The following is a 20360-nucleotide window of genomic DNA, read 5'->3' as shown; positions in this document are numbered from 1 at the left end:
TTTTCATTTCTACGCTCTAGTTTTTAGGACATAGAATTTTCTTTATTTTCTTTAAATCTAGACGAAAAAATTATTTTAAGTGGTTAAATTGATAGACATCCAAAATTTTCTGGTTCGTAGTAATGGTTGGATTTGTTAGTGGCGAGTTGTGGGCTTCCGATTTAAAGGGTCCTGGCTACCTGCTGCATCTATTGGCTATTCGAAATGTGGGCAAAATCAGAAAAGTCTATTATTTTGATAACTTTAATAATTTTTATCTTTATAACTAATAAGACATTCAGTGAATGCACCTGAGCAAAACGTTCACCACCTTTCATACGTTCACCACCTGTAACTCGATCAAGACATCTAGCCAATATTGTCGCCGTTGATTTTTCTTTAGAATCATCATCTAGTAGACCAAGTACTCCAATTCAAATTTTTGATAATCCATTTTTTAAACCCGACCTCATAATTGAGAACCCGGAGGATATTCAAGGACAATTCAGAGATCCTGAACCACTAATCATTCCTCCTGAACCACAAATTACTCATCCGGATATTGTCGAGGAAGAAGCCATTAAATTAGAATCCTCTAGTGATTCAGATTCAACAAATTCAATCATGGAAAATCATGAACCTCTAAGTATGGAAGATCGAATGAGAGCTACACGCACTGGCCAAGGTCACGCAATTACTCAACCAGACATTAATGCTCCAGATTATGAAATCAAAGGACAAATCCTACACATGGTAACTAATCAATGTCAATTTAGTGGTACGTCGAAGGAAGATCCAAACGAACATCTTTGTACCTTTAATAGGATCTGTACTCTATTTAAAATCATAGAAATTGGGGATGTACAGATCTATCTCATGTTATTTCCCCGGACTTTAAAGGGATAAGCCAAAGATTGGTTAGAATCGTTACCCGAAGGGGCGATTGATACATGAGATGTTTTAGTTGAGAAATTTCTTAAAAGATTCTTTCCGGCATCTAAAGCTGTGAGACTTCAAGGAGAAATTGTTACGTTCACGCAGAAGCCAAATGAAACTTTATATGAAGCGTGGACAATATTTGGAAAGTTGTTGAGAGGATGTCCTCAACATGGTTTAGACACTTATCAAATAGTACAAATATTCTACCAAGGATACGACATTACTACACGAAAAGACATCGACATAGCAGCTGGTGGTTCCATTATGAAGAAAACTGCAACTGAAGCTTACAAAATTATTGATAACACAGCCTCCCACTCACATGATTGGCATCAAGAAAAAGACATCGTTAGATCATCTAAAGCCGCTAGAGCCGATTCTAGCCATGACTTTGATTCCATTTCCGCAAAGTTAGATGCTTTTGAGAGACGAATGGAAAAGATGACTAAAGATATTCACGTAATATGAATTAGTTGTGAGCAGTGTGGAGGACCACATTTGACAAAAGATTGTCTCAGTATTGAACAAACAATGAAACAAAGAGAGAATGTTTCATACATGAACCAAAGGCCTGGAAATAATTATCAAAATAATTATCAACCGCCAAGACCAAACTATAATCAAAATCAGAATTATAACCAAAATGTTCCATACAACAACCAACAAGGTCCTAGCAATCAACAAGTATCTAATAATACTTACAACCAACAAAGACCTATTTTTCCAAATAAACCACCACAAACCGATGATAAAAAGCCAAATTTAGAAGATATAATGTTGAAGCTAGTTGAATCTCAAACTCAATTTTTCACATCTCAGAAATAAACTAATGAACAAAATGCTCAAGCATTTAGAAATCAACAAGCTTCAATCCAAAATCTAGAACAAGAAGTAAGTAACCTAGCCAGGTTAATTGGAGAAAGAAAACCAGGGAGTCTACCTAGCGATACAAATGCTAACCCCCGGAATGAAACAGCTAAAGCCATTACCACAAGAAGTGGTATTACACTTAAACCACCTGAAATACCTGTAATTTCTGATGACTCTATTCCCACTACACAGGCACCACAGCCTGAGCAAGATAAGGAAACAGAATCGGTAGTTGAAAAGGTTAATGAAGATAACACAGTTAAGGCAAAGCCTTATGTTAAACCATACCAACCACCGCTTCCTTACCCGAGTAAAATGAGAAAAGAAAGACTTGAAGCCGAGCAATCCAAATTCTTGGATATGTTTAAACAAATAAATGTCAATCTTCCTTTCATTGATGTGATTTCAAGAATACCAAGATATGCTAAATTTTTGAAAGATCTAATCACAAATAGAAGAAAAATGGAAGAACTCTCGGCTGTTACAATGAATGCTAATTGTTCTGCAGTGCTGTTGAATAAGCTACCAGAAAAATTATCAGATCCAGGAAGTTTCACAATTTCATGTTTTCTGGGAAGTCTTAGTTCAATAGAAGCATTGGCAGATTTAGGTGCTAGTATAAATTTAATGTCGTATTCACTATACGCTAAACTAGACCTCGGAGAATTGAAACCAACACGAATAAGCATACAACTAGCCGATCGATCAGTAAAATATCCTAGAGGGATAATGGAGAACATGCTAGTTAAAGTTGGTACTTTAGTATTTCCAGAAGACTTTGTTATTCTGGACATGGAAGAAGATTCTCGAGTTCCTCTTATATTAGGAAGACCATTCTTAAACACAGCTAAAGCAATAATAGACGTGTTCGGTAAGAAACTGACCCTAAGTATAGAGGACGAGAGTGTTACCTTTTCAGTTGATAGAGTGATAGTGCTCCAAATGAACATATATTTAGTAGCAATATCCTCCCAACATGTAAATTATTTAGTTGTAATTGTCCTATTTTAAGTTGTAATCGTTTATATTAAATAAGTGCGAAGACAAAAGGCGAAAACGACGATTTGAAGACGCAAATGACCAAAAAGCTCAAATGTACAAGATACAATTCAAAAGGTTCAATTTATTGATGAAAAACGTCTAAAAATGACAAGAGTACAAGTTACAAAACGCAAAGTACAAGATATTAAATTGTACGCAAGGACGTTCGAAAATCCGGAACCGGGACATGAGTCAACTATCAACGCCCGACGCAACGGACCAAAAATTACAAGTCAACTATGCACAAGAATATAATATAATATATAAATAATTATATTAATTATTTATATTTTATATTTATATATTTATTATGTCGACAAGCTAGGAGCCAAAAGTTTGTGAGCTGGATTTTCAAACTCCACGACTCGCGGAGTTTGAAGGCCAAAAACTCCACGACTCGCGGAGCTGCCAAATTCCAAAATGCCTATAAAAGGTCACGAATTCTGCGAGTAAAAATATAAAAAAAAATAATAATAATACTCTGTAATGAATATATATATATATATATATATATATATATATATATATATATATATATATATATATATATATATATATAGTATAGATTAGTGTTATATTAGATTAGTTTTGGGTTATGCAAAGATTATTTTACGGGTTTTAAAGTCGGAGCTCTGTCCGTGTAACACTACGCGATAAATAATCAATGTAAGCTATGTTCTCCTTTTTAAATTAATGTCTCGTACTTAAGTTATTATTATGCTTATTTGAGCCAAAGTAATCATGATGTTGGACTAAATATTAAAGACGGGGTAATTGGGCTTTGTACCTTAATTGGGGTTTGGACAAAAGAACGACACTTGTGGAAATTAGACTATGGGCTATTAATGGGCTTTATATTTGTTTAACTAAATGATAGTTTGTTAATTTTAATATAAAGATTTACAATTGGACGTCCCTATAAATAACCATATACACTCGATCGGACACGATGGGCGGGATATTTATATGTACGAATAATCGTTCATTTAACCGGACACGGGAATGGATTAATAGTCTATGGAATTATTAAAACAGGGGTGAAATTATGTACAAGGACACTTGGCATAATTGATAACAAAGTATTAAAACCTTGGGTTACACGCAGTCGATATCCTGGTGTAATTATTAAACAAAGTATTAAAACCTTGTTACAGTTTAAGTCCCCAGTTAGTTGGAATATTTGACTTCGGGTATAAGGTTAAATTTGCCGAGCAGTTTATAATTATGACCGATGAACTATTATGGACAAAAACCAGATAGGTTTCAAATACATCCAGGACAAAGGACAATTAACCCAGGACAATAAATTAAAATCAAAACGTCAAACATCATGGTTACGGAAGTTTAAATAAGCATAATATATTTTATTTCATATTTCCTCGTACTTTTATTTATTGTCATTTTAATTATTGTTATTTATTTTATATTGTTAGTTAAATATCGTCATTTACTTTACGCTTCGCTTAAAATATAAAATCGACAAACCGGTCATTAAACGGTAAAACCCCCTTTTATATATTATTAATATAATATATTTTGTACAAATATAATTGTTTAAAAATATAGTGTGAAATAAGCCAGCTCCCTGTGGAACGAACCGGACTTACTAAAAACTACACTACTCTACGATTAGGTACACTGCCTATAGTGTTGTAGCAAGGTTTAGGTATATCCCATTTGTAAATAAATAATTAAAACTTGTGTAATTTGTATCGCTTTTCGTATCAAAAATATATAGTATTTCACGTACACCTCGCACGACATCAAGTATATTTTTGGCGCCGCTGCCGGGGACAATCAAACTTAAAAGCCGGAAGCGCAACGCTAAATAAATAAATAAAAAAAAGATTTTTATTTTTAGTTTACTTTTATTAAAATTCACTTTTGTAAAAATACGTTTTTAATTATTCGAAAACATAAAAAGAAAACAAAAATATAAATATTTTTAAGAATTTGTTAAATATTTAAGTTTTGTAAAGTTTCTTTATTTTTATTTTATAAAAATATAAGTTTTATTTAAATATTTTGTTTTTATTAAAACATAAAAAAAAAACGTCGAATTAAATCCTGTACCTGAGTTGAATTTTGGAACCCCGCGACTCGCGGAGTTTGCAGCTTCGAATATCGCAACTCGCGGAGCCTCCCTGACACACGTGACATAAACCCTAATCAGCATTAAATACGGGGTAATTATTATTTATTATTATTATTAACCCTAATTACTTAATTATTATTATAATTAGTTTTAAATTTTTAAAATAAATTGTATTTTAAATTTTAATTAGTTTAATTAGTTTATAAAATTAATAGTTTTATAAATTAAATAATATAAAAATAATATTTTTATAAAAATTGTAATTTTTACAACTTTTTGTATATTTTTATATTTTCTCCCTTTTTAATTGTTTTAGCGTAATATTTGTATTTTTCGCTAGTTTTTAGTTTTAAACTTAGTTTTTACCAGAGTTATATTTTTATTTATAGATTTTTAGGCTTTGCCGTAAAATCCCTTAAGTGCTTTTTCTTTAGACTAAGATTTAGGTGCTTTAGAATTTTGCGACGCCTTTTTAAGTTTTAGTTTCTTTTTAAGTTATTGCCATTTGGGATATAGTTTTACTTGTAAGCTTTAATATTTTTAGACGCCTTTTACCTATGTATCAATTATCATTCCAATTAGTAATCTCAATTTGCGATTATAATTTTAAGTTAGTGATAGTAATAAGGTTGGGTTAGTCGAGTGTTTTTAAGTTCTATAAGTCACTCTTTTTCTTTCTTATTTTTATTTTTCGATCTTTTTCCGACACGCTCTTTTTCTTTCTTATTTCTCGCTATTCTAGTTTTTAGGACATAGATTTTTTATTCTACTTCTTATCTAAATTTCTTAAAATTACGAAAATTTATTTTAAGTGGTTAAATTGATAGACATCAAAATTTTCTGGTTCGTAGTGATAGTTGGATTTGTACGAGGACCGGGTTATTGGAGCCAGACAGTCCTCAATTATATTGAGACCAAACGAATCCTGCCCCTCTGCTGCATCTTTTGGCTATTCGAAACGTGGGCAAAATCAGAAAAGTCTATTAATTGGATAACTTATATAATTTTTCATTCCTTTTTAAAAAACTAATAGGATATTCAGTGAATGCACCGAGCAAGACGTTCACCACCTTTTGTACGTTCACCACCTGTAACTAGATCAAGACATTTAGCAAATATTACCGCCGTTGATTTTTCTTTAGAATCATCATCCAGTCGACCAAGTACTCCAGTTCAAATTTTTGATAATCCATTTTTTGAACCCGACCTCACAATTGAGAATCCGGAGAATATTCAGGGACGATTCATAGATCCTGAACCACTAAACTTTCCTCCGGAACCACCAATCATTCAAACAGAGATTGTTGAGGAACGAACCATTAAATCAGAATCCTCTAATGATTCCGATTCAACAAATTCAATTATGGAGAATCTGGAACCTTTAAGTATGGAAGACCGAATGAGAGCTAAACGCACTGGCCAAGGTCACGCAATTACTCATCCAGACATTAATGCGCCAGATTATGAAATCAAAGGACAAATTCTACTCATGGTGACTAATCAATGCCAATTTAGTGGTGCGCCGAAGGAAGATCCAAATGAACATCTTCTTACCTTTAATAGGATCTGCACACTATTTAAAATAAGAGAAGCGGAAGATGAACAGATATATCTCATGTTATTTTCCTGGACTTTAAAAGGAGTAGCCAAAGATTGGTTGGAATCGTTACCTGAAGGGGCGATTGATACATGGGACGTTTTAGTTGAAAATTTTCTTAAACAATTCTTTCCGGCATCTAAAGCCGTAAGACTTCAAGCAGAAATTGTTACGTTCACACAGAAGCCAAATGAAACTCTATATGAGGCGTGGACAAGATTTGGAAAGTTATTAAGAGGATGTCCGCAACATGGTTTAGACACCTGTCAAATAGTACAAATATTCTACCAAGGATGCGACATCACTACAAGAAAAGACATCGATATAGCAGCTGGTGGTTCTATTATGAAGAAAACAGAAACTGATGCTTACAAAATTATTGATAACACTGCTTCCCACTCACATGAGTGGCACCAAGAAAAAGATATCGTTATATCATCTAAAGCAGCTAGAGCCGATTCTAGCCATGACTTAGATTCCATTTCCGCAAAGATAGATGCTGTGGAGAGACGAATGGAAAAGATGACTAAGGATATTCACTCAATACGAATTAGTTGTGAGCGGTGTGGAGGACCACATTTGACAAAAGATTGTCTCAGTATTGAATTAACAATGGAACAAAGAGAGAATGTTTCATATCTAAACCAAAGGCCTGGAAATAATTATCAAAATAATTATCAACCGCCAAGACCGATTTACAATCAAAACCAGAACTATAACCGAAATATTCCATACAACAACCAACAAGGTCCTAGCAATTAACAAGTATCCAACAATACTTATAATCAGCAAAGACCTAATTTTCAAAACAAATCACCACAACAAACCGATGATAAAAAGCCGAATTTAGAAGATATGATGACGAAGCTAGTTGAAACTCAAACGCAGTTTTTCACATCTCAGAAACAAACAAATGAACAAAATGATCAAGCATTTAGAAATCAACAAGCTTCTATTCAAAACTTGGAACAAGAAGTAAGTAACCTAGCAAGGTTAATAGGTGAAAGAAAACCGGGAAGTTTACCTAGTGATACAAATGCTAACCCCCGGAATGAAACAGCTAAAGCCATTACCACAAGAAGTGGTACAACACTTAAACCACCTGAAATACCTGTAACTTCTGATGAAGCTATTCCTACTCCACAAGAACCCCAACCTGAACAAGATAAGGAAACAGAACCGGTAGTTGAGAAGGTTAATGAAGATAACACAGTTAAGGCTAAACCTTATGTTAAACCATACCAACCACCACTTCCTTACCCGAGTAAAATGAAGAAAGAGAAACTTGAAGCCGAGCAATCCAAATTCTTGGATATGTTTAAACAGATAAATGTAAATCTTTCTTTCATTGATGTGATTTCAGGAATGCCTAGATATGCTAAATTCTTGAAAGATCTAATCTCAAATAGAAAGAAAATGGAAGAACTCTCGGCTGTTACTATGAACGCTAATTGTTCAGCAGTGCTGTTGAATAAGATACCAGAAAAACTATCTGATTCAGGAAGTTTCACAATTCCATGTTTTCTGGGTAGTCTTAGTTCAATAGAAGCATTGGCAGACTTAGGTGCTAGTATAAATCTAATGCCGTATTCACTATACGCTAAACTAGACCTTGGAGAATTGAAACCAACAAGAATAAGCATACAACTAGTCGATCGATCAATAAAATATCCTAGAGGGATAATGGAGAACATGCTAGTTAAAGTTGGTACTTTAGTATTTCCAGTAGATTTTGTTGTTCTGGACATGGAAGAAGATTCTCAAGTTCCTCTCATATTAGGAAGACCATTCTTAAACACGGCTAAAGCAATGATAGACGTGTTCGGTAAGAAACTGACCCTAAGTATAGAGGATGAGAGTGTTACCTTTTCAGTTGATAGAGTAATGCAACAACCGCAATCTGCAGAAGATACATGTTATTATATTCAAACTATAGATACACATGCAGAATTATTAGAAGAATTTCCAGAATTACAAGGAACGGGAGAATGTTCTTTAGGAGAAGGAACTGAACAAATTGATGAAGCTGAAATGTTAGCTACACTTATAGCTAATGGATATGAACCAACAACAGAAGAAATTCAAATGCTAAAAGAAGAAGACAGATATCGATATAAATCATCAATAGAAAAACCACCGAAATTAGAGTTAAAGCCACTTCCAAACCATTTGGAATACGCTTATTTACATGGTGAATCTGAATTACCTGTAATAATATCGTCTTCTCTTACTGAAAATGAGAAATCACAACTCATTTCTATGTTGAAAGCTCATAAACCAGCCATTGCATGGAAGATTCATGATATTAAAGGAATAAGTCCTTCGTATTGCAAACATAAAATCCTTATGGAAGAAGGTCATAAAACGAATGTGCAACGCCAACGAAGACTAAATCCTAATATGCAAGATGTAGTTAAGAAAGAAATTATTAAACTACTAGATGCAGGTTTAATTTATCCAATTTCTGATAGTCCATGGGTAAGCCCAGTTCAATGCGTGCCTAAGAAGGGTGGCATGACTGTCATTACAAATGAAAAAAATGAGCTTATTCCTACAAGGACTGTAACAGGATGGCGTGTGTGTATTGATTATAGAAAATTAAATGACGCCATCAGAAAAGATCACTTTCCCTTACCTTTCATTGATCAAATGTTGGAAAGATTAGCCGGAAATAGTTACTATTGTTTTCTAGATGGATTTTCCGGATATTTTCAAATTCCAATAGCACCCGAAGATCAAGAGAAAACCACATTCACGTGCCCTTATGGTACTTTTGCTTACAAACGCATGCCATTTGGACTTTGCAACACCCCTGCAACCTTTCAAAGGTGCATGATGGCGATTTTTCACGACATGATAGAAGAATGCATGGAAGTTTTCATGGATGACTTTTCAGTCTTCGGTGATACATTTGAAACATGTCTAGCTAATCTTGAACGAATGCTTATTAGATGCGAACAATCAAATCTAGTTCTTAATTAGGAGAAATGCCATTTTATGGTTAAAGAAGGCATCGTTCTTGGACATAAAATTTCAAAAGAAGGAATTGAAGTGGATAGAGCTAAAGTAGATGTAATTGCTAAACTTTCACATCCCACCAATGTTAGAGGAGTTAGGAGTTTTCTAGGGCATGCCGGTTTTTACCGACGTTTCATAAAAGATTTTTCTAAAATTGCCACTCCTATGAATAAACTCCTAGAAAAGGATGCTCCATTCATCTTTTCAGATGAATGTATCAAATCTTTTAATATTCTTAAAGAGAAACTTACTAATGCGTCGATCATGATAACACCAAATTGGAATCTACCATTTGAACTAATGTGCGATGCAAGTGATTTTGCAATGGGAGCCGTTTTAGGACAAAGGATTGAAAAACGATTTCAACCTATATATTATGCTAGTAAGACGTTACAAGGAGCACAAACAAATTACACAACTACTGAAAAAAGAACTCCTTGCTATTCTCTTTGCTTTTGACAAATTTCAATCATATCTCGTTCTAGCAAAAACGGTGGTCTATACCGACCATTCTGCTCTTAGATACCTATTTTCGAAACAAGATGCTAAACCAAGATTAATCCGTTGGATCTTACTCTTACAAGAGTTCGATATTGAAATCCGAGATAAAAAAGGAGCAGAAAATCTCGCCGCTGATCATCTTTCTCGTCTTGAAAATCCCGAATTAGAAGTTCTAAATGAATCGGCCATACAAGACAACTTTCCTGATGAATATCTATTGAAGATAGATTATAATGAAATCCCATGGTTTGCAGACTATGCAAACTACTTAGTTTGTGGATTCTTTGAAAAAGGATTATCGTACCAAAAACGAAAGAAATTCTTTAGTGATATAAAACACTATTTCTGGGAAGATCCACATCTATTTAAAAGTTGTCCAGATGGAATAATACGCCGATGTATATTCGGAGATGAAGCTAGTAAAATCTTAAACCATTGTCACACAGGACCAACAGGAGGGCATTATGGGCCTCAACTAACAGCACGAAAAGTTTACGAAGATGGATTCTATTGGCCTACAATTTACAAAGACGCAAACCTTCTTTGCAAATCCTGTGATGCATGTCAAAGGGCCGGAAAAATAAGTCAACGTGATGAAATGCCACAAAATGTCATACAAGTATGTGAAGTATTTGACATTTGGGGTATTGACTTTATGGGTCCATTTCCAAAATCTCATAATAATCTCTATATTCTCGTAGCCATTGATTATGTATCTAAATGGGCGGAAGCACAAGCTCTCCCAACTAATGATGCACGAGTTGTAGTCAACTTTTTAAAACGTCTTTTTGCAAGGTTTGGAACACCGAAAGCTTTAATAAGTGATCGGGGTACTCATTTCTGTAATAATCAACTTGAGAAAGTTCTTAAAAGATATGGAGTAACTCATAAAATCTCCACTGCTTATCATCCACAAACAAGTGGACAAGTTGAAAATACCAACCGAGCTTTAAAATGTATTCTAGAGAAAACCGTAGGATCAAATCCGAAGGAATGGTCCATTAAATTGGAGGATGCACTCTGGGCTTTTAGAACAGCCTACAAAACTCCAATTGGAACCACACCTTTTAGACTCGTTTACAGAAAAGCATGTCATCTTCCAGTAGAAATTGAACACAAAGCATTTTGGGCTTTGAAGACATGTAATATTGATTTACATGAAGCTGGACGTCTACGATTAAGTCAACTAAACGAATTAGAAGAATTAAGACATGAAGCATACGAAAATTTGTTAATCTATAAAGAAAGAACGAAGAAATGGCATGATAGAATAATCAGAAGTTTAAAAGAATTTAAAGAAGGAGACAGAGTTCTTCTTTTCAATTCACGATTCAAGCTATTTCCTGGAAAATTGAAATCAAGATGGTCTGGACCATTCATAGTCAAAAGAGTTTTCCCATACGGAACAGTAGAATTAATAAATTCAAATGGGATTGAATTTAAAGTTAATGGTCACAGAGTTAAACACTACATAGATAGTCCGATGGAATTCGACAATGAAGTTAATCACAATTTCGATACCACAGCTAACTAAGTGTGGGGAAAATCAAGTCTTTAAAGGATAATATGTATTTTTGTTAGAGTTAGATTGTCTGTTTTCGTGTAGTTCTCGAAAATGGAACCCGAATGGTCTTTCCCTAGCAGACCCTAAAGAACTAGTCTTCTCCCCCCATTCTGAATTCTTATTTTTTTTAGGAAATGAAGACTGCCTGTGAACTAAACCATGGTCTAATGCTACACGCTTTGATCACTAAACGTAATAATTACACACTACCGAGTGAAATAGTATCAGTAATCAGAGAAAGATTGGACGGAGTAAGAAAAGAATCCAGATGCGAAGATAATATGTTACAATTTGGTAAAGGAAAATCAAAATTCGCAGCGAAAAGAAGAGCACGACACCTAGAAAGATGTCACAAATGCGGAAAATGGTCACATGGAGGTAAATGTTCAAATAATCAAACCTATTCAAATACCGAATTTGTTACTTTATGCAGAGACGGACCGTTCATATGTTTAGAAGAAAAAACACTGAATGCTCGAGGTTACGCCTATGTAGCCATGGAAAACCAATTAAACCGACTATCTTATGAATAGGATAGATCATATAACTAAGAATACTATCTCACAGGTAAGTCTGTACAGTTTTTATTTTTATTTTTAACCTTTTGATAATAAACGCTAATTTGTTCGCTATAAAGTATTAAATTGGTATTGAATAAAATTAGGTTTGGCGACCGAAATTATTGATATCATACAAAAATTTATTACATCACTGCGAAATTTAACGTTTATTCTTAAGGTATAAATATCTTTAATCAATCAACCCAAAATATTTCAAAAATTCGTCATGAGTTAAATTAGGTCTTGGAACCGAAATTACTTTACCGAAAAGAGGGGCGCATATTTTTGATAATATTTGATTAATTAAAGTGGGATAAAAGCCAAAAAGATTTTTAATTTTATTTTTACCATGTTTTTAAAATTAATATATAAATCTTAAATTAATATTGTAAACTTTGTAAAATCAATATATTTAAAATTGTAAATATTTGAAAAATTAATATAAGTTTGGTGTGAATTTATAATATGAATTTTTAAATTAAGTTTGGTGTGAATTTTTAATTTTTAAAATATGAATTTTATTTTTATGCATTTTAAATTTTAAGTTTGGTGTGAATTTTTAATATTAATTTTGAATTTTATATTTAAGTTGTGTGAATTTAAAAACAAAAAATTTACTTTATTTCGCTAAGTTAAAAATATGATTTTTAAAATTCGTCGTAAGTTGAAGACTAGGTCGTTGAACCGAAATTGCTTTACCCGAGGGAGGGACGAGAACTTTTATTATCATTATTTTTAATCTTATTGAATTAAAGTACGCCAAAAACATAAAAAAAACCCAAAAATCTTAGCTTTTAAAACAATCGCTATAAAAAGACAAATTTTAAAATTTTGTCGAAGGACGGACTAGGACATCGATCCGAAACGACCTCGTCCTAAATAACAAGGGAAACAAAATTTTAAAATTAATTACTTAATTGTTTTTATTAGTATAAGATGTTTAAAAAAAAAAATATACAAACTCCGCGACTCGCGGAGTTTGAAGGGTCAAACACCGCGACTCGCGGAGGGACCAAAACCCAGAAAAAAATAAAAACATAATCAGCTCAGTCCACATACCACAAAAACAAAAATAGTGCAAAATAACACCCGAAAAAACCCGAGAAAACACTCCCAAATTCGCAATTTTTGACCGTTAGTCATCAAATCTTTTACTAAAATCATGTTGAGAAGGATGCTATCAAGGAATTACTCAAGAAAAACGGTAAATTTCTACACCTAAACACCATTTAATCCGAAAATTAGTGTTCTTGAGCAATTTTATACCCAATTTGATTTTGATGCTTTTTAGTGTAATTATGCTTAAATTGTTTATGTATTATGCTTGTATAACCTAGATTGATGCTATTTAACATGATTAGAAGCCTTAAACTTCAAATTTTGAGTAATCTAGGGTTTGTGTTCTTGAGCAATTTGGGGCTTTTTGATATAAACAGGTTATGGCCGATTTTTGTCATGAATTGTTGCTAAATTAAGTAGTGTAACATGTTTAGGTAGTTAAATGATCCAAACTTTAATTCTAAACATGATTTTGAGAATTAAAGTGGACTTTTTCAAGTCTAAAATTCATGAACTTGATTTTTGAGAGATAATGCCATTTGAAACTTGTTTAATTGCTAATAATGATTATTTTGACATGTTATTCGAGTTGAATGCTTATGAACTTGGCGAACATTTTCGTATATGCTTATTTGAAAAAGTGTAGATTTGATGAAAATATGAAAATGAGCTTAAGTTTGATATAAATTGATCATGTCATTGTAATTATTTTGATTGATGATTTTGCTGACACTAATGCATATTTGGATGCACAAAAATTGTGTTTGATGTGTTTTGCAGACTGAAAGGGGTGAATCTTCATCCCAAGCTCGCAATGCTCCTGCTGAGAATACGGAACAACAGGAGGTGGATAACTACTACAAACAAGATATACCTCATCCAGTCATGATATTTTCTGATATGCACTTGGAAGATTTGCACCCGAACCTGAGATTTGACAGACTTTGGATAGATTATCCAAAATACCAAAGGGGTTTGCATACTCTTCATTCTAAAGCTGTTGAAGTACCTAGGGTCATAGAATGGGGACCATTAGAAGCTGTAGAATTGGCCGGGCCAATTAGGGAATTACTTGCACAGAGGTATGGTAATTCTACTTTTAACGATTGGGTACGGTTATTCAACATGCGTAGACCTGTATATAAAGTATGGTGTGAAGAATTGTTGTGTAGTATAGAAATAAATGATCGGGTAGCTAGTTTAACCGATCGATCTTTTATTAGATTTTTGTTAGGAGGTTCGATGCGCCACATGTCTTTACTAGACATGGCTCAGGCTTTACGTATATATACGCCTGAGGAGTTAGCATCTGCCGATTGTAGAGGGTTGATACTAAATGGTAGAAAGATAGATGAAAATTTTGATACGCATGGTGTATGGAGTCAAATGACTAGCCATCACCGATTTAAAGGGGGAAATTACTCTTATTTGGATATAGATAGAGCAGAGTTAAGAGTAATTCATAGATTTTTAGCCAATTCGATTACACAACGAGGTAAGAACAAGGAAAAGGTAAATGAACAGGATTTGTTTTACCACATGTGTATTCGAGACCCACAAAGCGCTGTAAGTATACCTTATTGTGTGGGTTATTATTTATCAGCTATGGTTAGGGGGATGAGACCGCATAGCATAATAGGAGGTGGTATATTTATTACTTTGATTGCTGAATATCTCGGTGTGGATATAAGTCGGGGGGATTATTAGTCGAAGAACCAGAACCCCGCGATACAATAGGTTTAAATGTATACCATGGTGCGAAGGTTTTGAAGAGGCGAAATAACGCCGCAGTACAATACCATGGTAGACATCCACAGGTTGAGAGAAACCAACAGCCAGGTAATGTGGGAGGGGGAAATGAAATGACAGAAATGCAAAGGTTTATAGCTTCACAAGAGTATGAAAATGCTAGACATCGAGCATTTGAAGATTGGCAAGTTCATCAAAACCAAATCATAGCTTATTGCCAACAAATAGGTAGAAACTATATTCCTACTCAATCGCCCGTATTTCCTCCCTGGTCTATAGAGATCCAACCACCGTATCCTACGTATAACCCAGCCGAACCATTTTATAACACCTATGGTTATGCATGGAACCCCTACTGGTATCAGTATCATCCCTAGTCTACTTAGTTTTTTTTATTTTATTATTTGTAATGTTGATACATTTAATACTTATGTTGGATTTGTATTAGTTTTTATAATTTTCTAAATTTTATTATTTGATTTTAATAATTTTTGAATGTGGGGTAATATACCAAACTTCAAAAATATGTATATATGTTTGCAGTTTATTTTATGTACACAACAGGGTAAAACAACGCATTTTCAAAGACTGGCATTAAGTTCAGCAAAAGCAACTAATTTTGACGACAAGATGCAAAATAAATGTGATATAACAACAAGACGGAATGAACAAATGATATGCACCATTTATCATTCAGCAAACAAACGCCAATATGTTTGGAAACTTTGGTAAAATTTAATCATTTTCACACAAATCACCCTCAATAATTTAAATTGTTACTGATTTCTTGCAAATGAGGGCATTGCAAGATCTTAAGTGTGGGAAGGGGTTAAATTCTTTCAGATTTTAAAATTTTTACTTTATACACTTGGTTACCATTAGAAATACTAATAAAGTAGTAGTTGTATTAGAATCTAGTGCTCTCTGATAATAAAGAACAGCCCTAGTCTTATATACTGACTACCCAATTCTAGTAAAAATTTTCAAAATTTTCAATTAAATGAACTCAAAATCACGTTTATACATATTTATAAACGATAAAACTAGGTTTTAACACAGAAATTATTGTTACCTCGGAAAGGACATAAATTGAGAAACAAACTAAAATGTTAAAATTCATTTAAAATGGAATAGAGGACAATAAAAAGGAAAATAAAAGCCAAGTGTGGGAAAATTTACCAAGATATTTTAAACATATGTCACATATTTCTGTAACAAATAACTGAAAATACTTTTGCTTTGGACTAAACTAAACTGTTTTACCCGATGAAAGAAAAGAAGAGATGGATCTACACGATGAATCAATTCCATCATTAAAAGGAAGTAAAGTCTTCCAAAAAAGAAACGCGCTTCTTGATTTAGGTCAGGAAGTTGTCGTCCAGACCAGCTGTAGGTTGACGAAAAATCTAGAAAAGTCATCACTAAAATCAGCAGGAAATCCACGGACCTCAGCATCAAACAGGGTCGCCATGTGGTCAGACTTATCCTAACCATGAGAGGATCTGTCTCGTAAAATGGGGAGGGCGCCGTGCAAATTAGCTGGATAAGACTAATGAATCAGATCCCCAGAAAGGATAATCTCCTTAAAGATTAAAAATCAGCTTTTAAGACTGATATTACTCAATCCTTGAGATTGACCTTAAAGATTGAGAATTACAAACTCATGGAATTCAATGATATCTAAACTCGAGCTTGAACGAGAAAATATTTTGATCAAAATTACAAACCGATTTGTTTTCTGAAAACCTATTTTCAATGCGTTCATTACCATTGAACGTAAAATCCTAGGAATTCACCTGGAATTCATTAGGTCACCTGAACCAAATCGGGTGTCAACCGTAAGAATGGTGGTTGCATAGCATGGTCGAAGACAGGACCTTGTACCAGACCGAAAAATCATAGGATGATCTTTACTATTGCTCCTACAAAGGATAGTAATAGCATTCGACACGATTTTGGACCATAATCGAATGCATGTCATTAGACATTGCCTTAACAGTTGCTTGTTCATCGCTTTCCTTTACAATCAGACGGTAGTTTGCCGAAAGGTAATATACGGGACAAGTATACTGGATGTGTGCTTTCCTAAATACAAGGTTAGCAAGTGGGTGACACAAAACCATAAGTTTTGAGCTAAAATTTTAAATCTGAAACCCACACAAACCACAAAAATATTTTGCAAACACCGGTGAAGGGTTATTCCGGAAAACTTGTCTAGGGTAAAAGCTAGAATGAATTTTTAAAAGATCAAATGTTTTCATAAAGATCCAATTTCCTAACGGATCTAAATTTTCATAGTCATGTGGGACTGTAAACCGCCTTTCAAATGTGCACTTTGCTTTGGAAACCGAAAGTAAATCGGCTATTTGATTGCAAGTGTCGTTGACCTAAACCCGAGGCAACTGTGGATGACACACCCACCTTTAACCATGGTTCTATCGTTACTACCATTGTTCATACCGCCATCTCAAATCACTAATGTATAAAGTGTGAAGAATAAAGAAGTGATTCGTGTGATGTATTATATTTCAAGTTCTGTATTGCTTGAGGACAAGCAACGTTCAAGTGTGGGGATATTTGATAGTGCTCCAAATGAACATATATTTAGTAGCAATATCCTCCCAACATGTAAATTATTTAGTTGTAATTGTCCTATTTTAAGTTGTAATCGTTTATATTAAATAAGTGCGAAGACAAAAGGCGAAAATGACGATTTGAAGACGCAAATGACCAAAAAGCTCAAATGTACAAGATACAATTCAAAAGGTTCAATTTATTGATGAAAAACGTCTAAAAATGACAAGAGTACAAGTTACAAAACGCAAAGTATAAGATATTAAATTGTACGCAAGGACGTTCGAAAATTCGGAACCGGGACATGAGTCAACTATCAACGCCCGACGCAACGGACCAAAAATTACAAGTCAACTATGTACAAGAATATAATATAATATATAAATAATTATATTAATTATTTATATTTTATATTTATATATTTATTATGTCGACAAGCCAGGAGCCAAAAGTTTGTGAGCTGGATTTTCAAACTCCACGACTCGCGGAGTTTGAAGGCCAAAAACTCCACGACTCGCGGAGCTGCCAAATTCCAAAATGCCTATAAAAGGTCACGAATTCTGCGAGTAAAAATATAAAAATAATAATAATAATAATAATACTCTGTAATGAATATAAAAGGTCACGAATTATTATTATTAATATTATTAGTATAGATTAGTGTTATATTAGATTAGTTTTGGGTTATGCAAAGATTATTTTACGGGTTTTAAAGTCGGAGCTCTGTCCGTGTAACACTACGCGATAAATAATCAATGTAAGCTATGTTCTCCTTTTTAAATTAATGTATCGTACTTAAGTTATTATTATGCTTATTTGAGCCAAAGTAATCATGATGTTGGACTAAATATTAAAGACGGGGTAATTGGGCTTTGTACCTTAATTGGGGTTTGGACAAAAGAACGACACTTGTGGAAATTAGACTATGGGATATTAATGGGCTTTATATTTGTTTAACTAAATGATAGTTTGTTAATTTTAATATAAAGATTTACAATTGGACGTCCCTATAAATAACCATATACACTCGATCGGACACGATAGGCGGGATATTTATATGTACGAATAATCGTTCATTTAACCGGATACGGGAATGGATTAATAGTCTATGGAATTATTAAAACAGGGGTGAAATTATGTACAAAGACACTTGGCATAATTGATAACAAAGTATTAAAACCTTGGGTTACACGCAGTCGATATCCTGGTGTAATTATTAAACAAAGTATTAAAACCTTGTTACAGTTTAAGTCCCCAGTTAGTTGGAATATTTGACTTCGGGTATAAGGTTAAATTTTCCGAGCAGTTTATAATTATGATCGATGAACTATTATGGACAAAAACCAGATAGGTTTCAAATACATCCAGGACAAAGGACTATTAACCCAGGACAATAAATTAAAATCAAAACTTCAAACATCATGGTTACGGAAGTTTAAATAAGCATAATATATTTTATTTCATATTTCCTCGTACTTTTATTTATTGTCATTTTAATTATTGTTATTTATTTTATATTGTTAGTTAAATATCGTCATTTACTTTACGCTTCGCTTAAAATATAAAATCGACAAACCGGTCATTAAACGGTAAAACCCCCTTTTATATATTATTAATATAATATATTTTGTACAAATATAATTGTTTAAAAATATAGTGTGAAATAAGCCAGCTCCCTGTGGAACGAACCGGACTTACTAAAAACTACACTACTCTACGATTAGGTACACTGCCTATAGTGTTGTAGCAAGGTTTATGTATATCCCATTTGTAAATAAATAATTAAAACTTGTGTAATTTGTATCGCTTTTCGTATCAAAAATATATAGTATTTCACGTACACCTCGCACGACATCATAGAGCCATGCAACAACTGCAATCTGCAGATGGTACATGTTATTATATTTAAACTATAGATTCACATGCAGAATTGTTACAAGAATTTCCAGAATTACAAGGAACAGGAGAATGTTCTTTAGGAGAAGGAACTGAACCAATTGATGAAGCTGAAATGTTAGCTGCACTCATGGCTAATGAATACGAACCAACAACAGAAGAACTTCAAATGCTAAAAGAGGAAGACAGATATCGATATAAATCATCGATAGAAGAACCACCGATATTAGAGTTAAAGCCACTTCTAAACCATTTAGAATACGCTTATTTACATGGTGAATCTGAATTACCTGTAATAATATCGTCTTCTCTTACAAAAAATGAAAAATCTCAACTCATTTCTGTGCTAAAAGCTCATAAACCAGCTATTGCATGGAAGATTCATGACATTAAAGGCATAAGTCCTTCGTATTGCACACACAAAATCCTTATGGAAGAAGGTCATAAAACATATGTGCAACACCAACGAAGACTAAATCCTAATATGCAACATGTTGTTAAGAAAGAAATTATTAAACTGCTAGATGCAGGTTTAATTTATCCAATCTCTGATAGTCCTTGGGTAAGCCCAGTTCAATGCGTACCTAAGAAGGGTGGCATAACTGTCATCACAAATGAAAAAGATGAGCTAATTCCTACTAGGACTGTAACAGGATGGCGTGTCTGTATTGATTATAGAAAATTAAATGACGCCACCAGAAAAATCACTTTCCCTTACCTTTCATTGATCAAATGTTGGAAAGGTTAGCTGGGAATAGTTACTATTGTTTTCTTGACGGTTTCTCCGGATACTTTCAAATTCCAATCGCACCCGAGGACCAAGAGAAAACCACATTCACGTGCCATTATGGTACTTTTGCTTACAAACGCATGCCATTTGGACTTTGCAACGCCCCTACAACCTTTCAAAGGTGCATG

The sequence above is a fragment of the Rutidosis leptorrhynchoides genome, chromosome 9, assembly GCF_046630445.1.
Source record: "Rutidosis leptorrhynchoides isolate AG116_Rl617_1_P2 chromosome 9, CSIRO_AGI_Rlap_v1, whole genome shotgun sequence".
Taxonomy (NCBI): Eukaryota; Viridiplantae; Streptophyta; class Magnoliopsida; order Asterales; family Asteraceae; genus Rutidosis; species Rutidosis leptorrhynchoides.
This window is presented reverse-complemented; position numbering follows the sequence as displayed.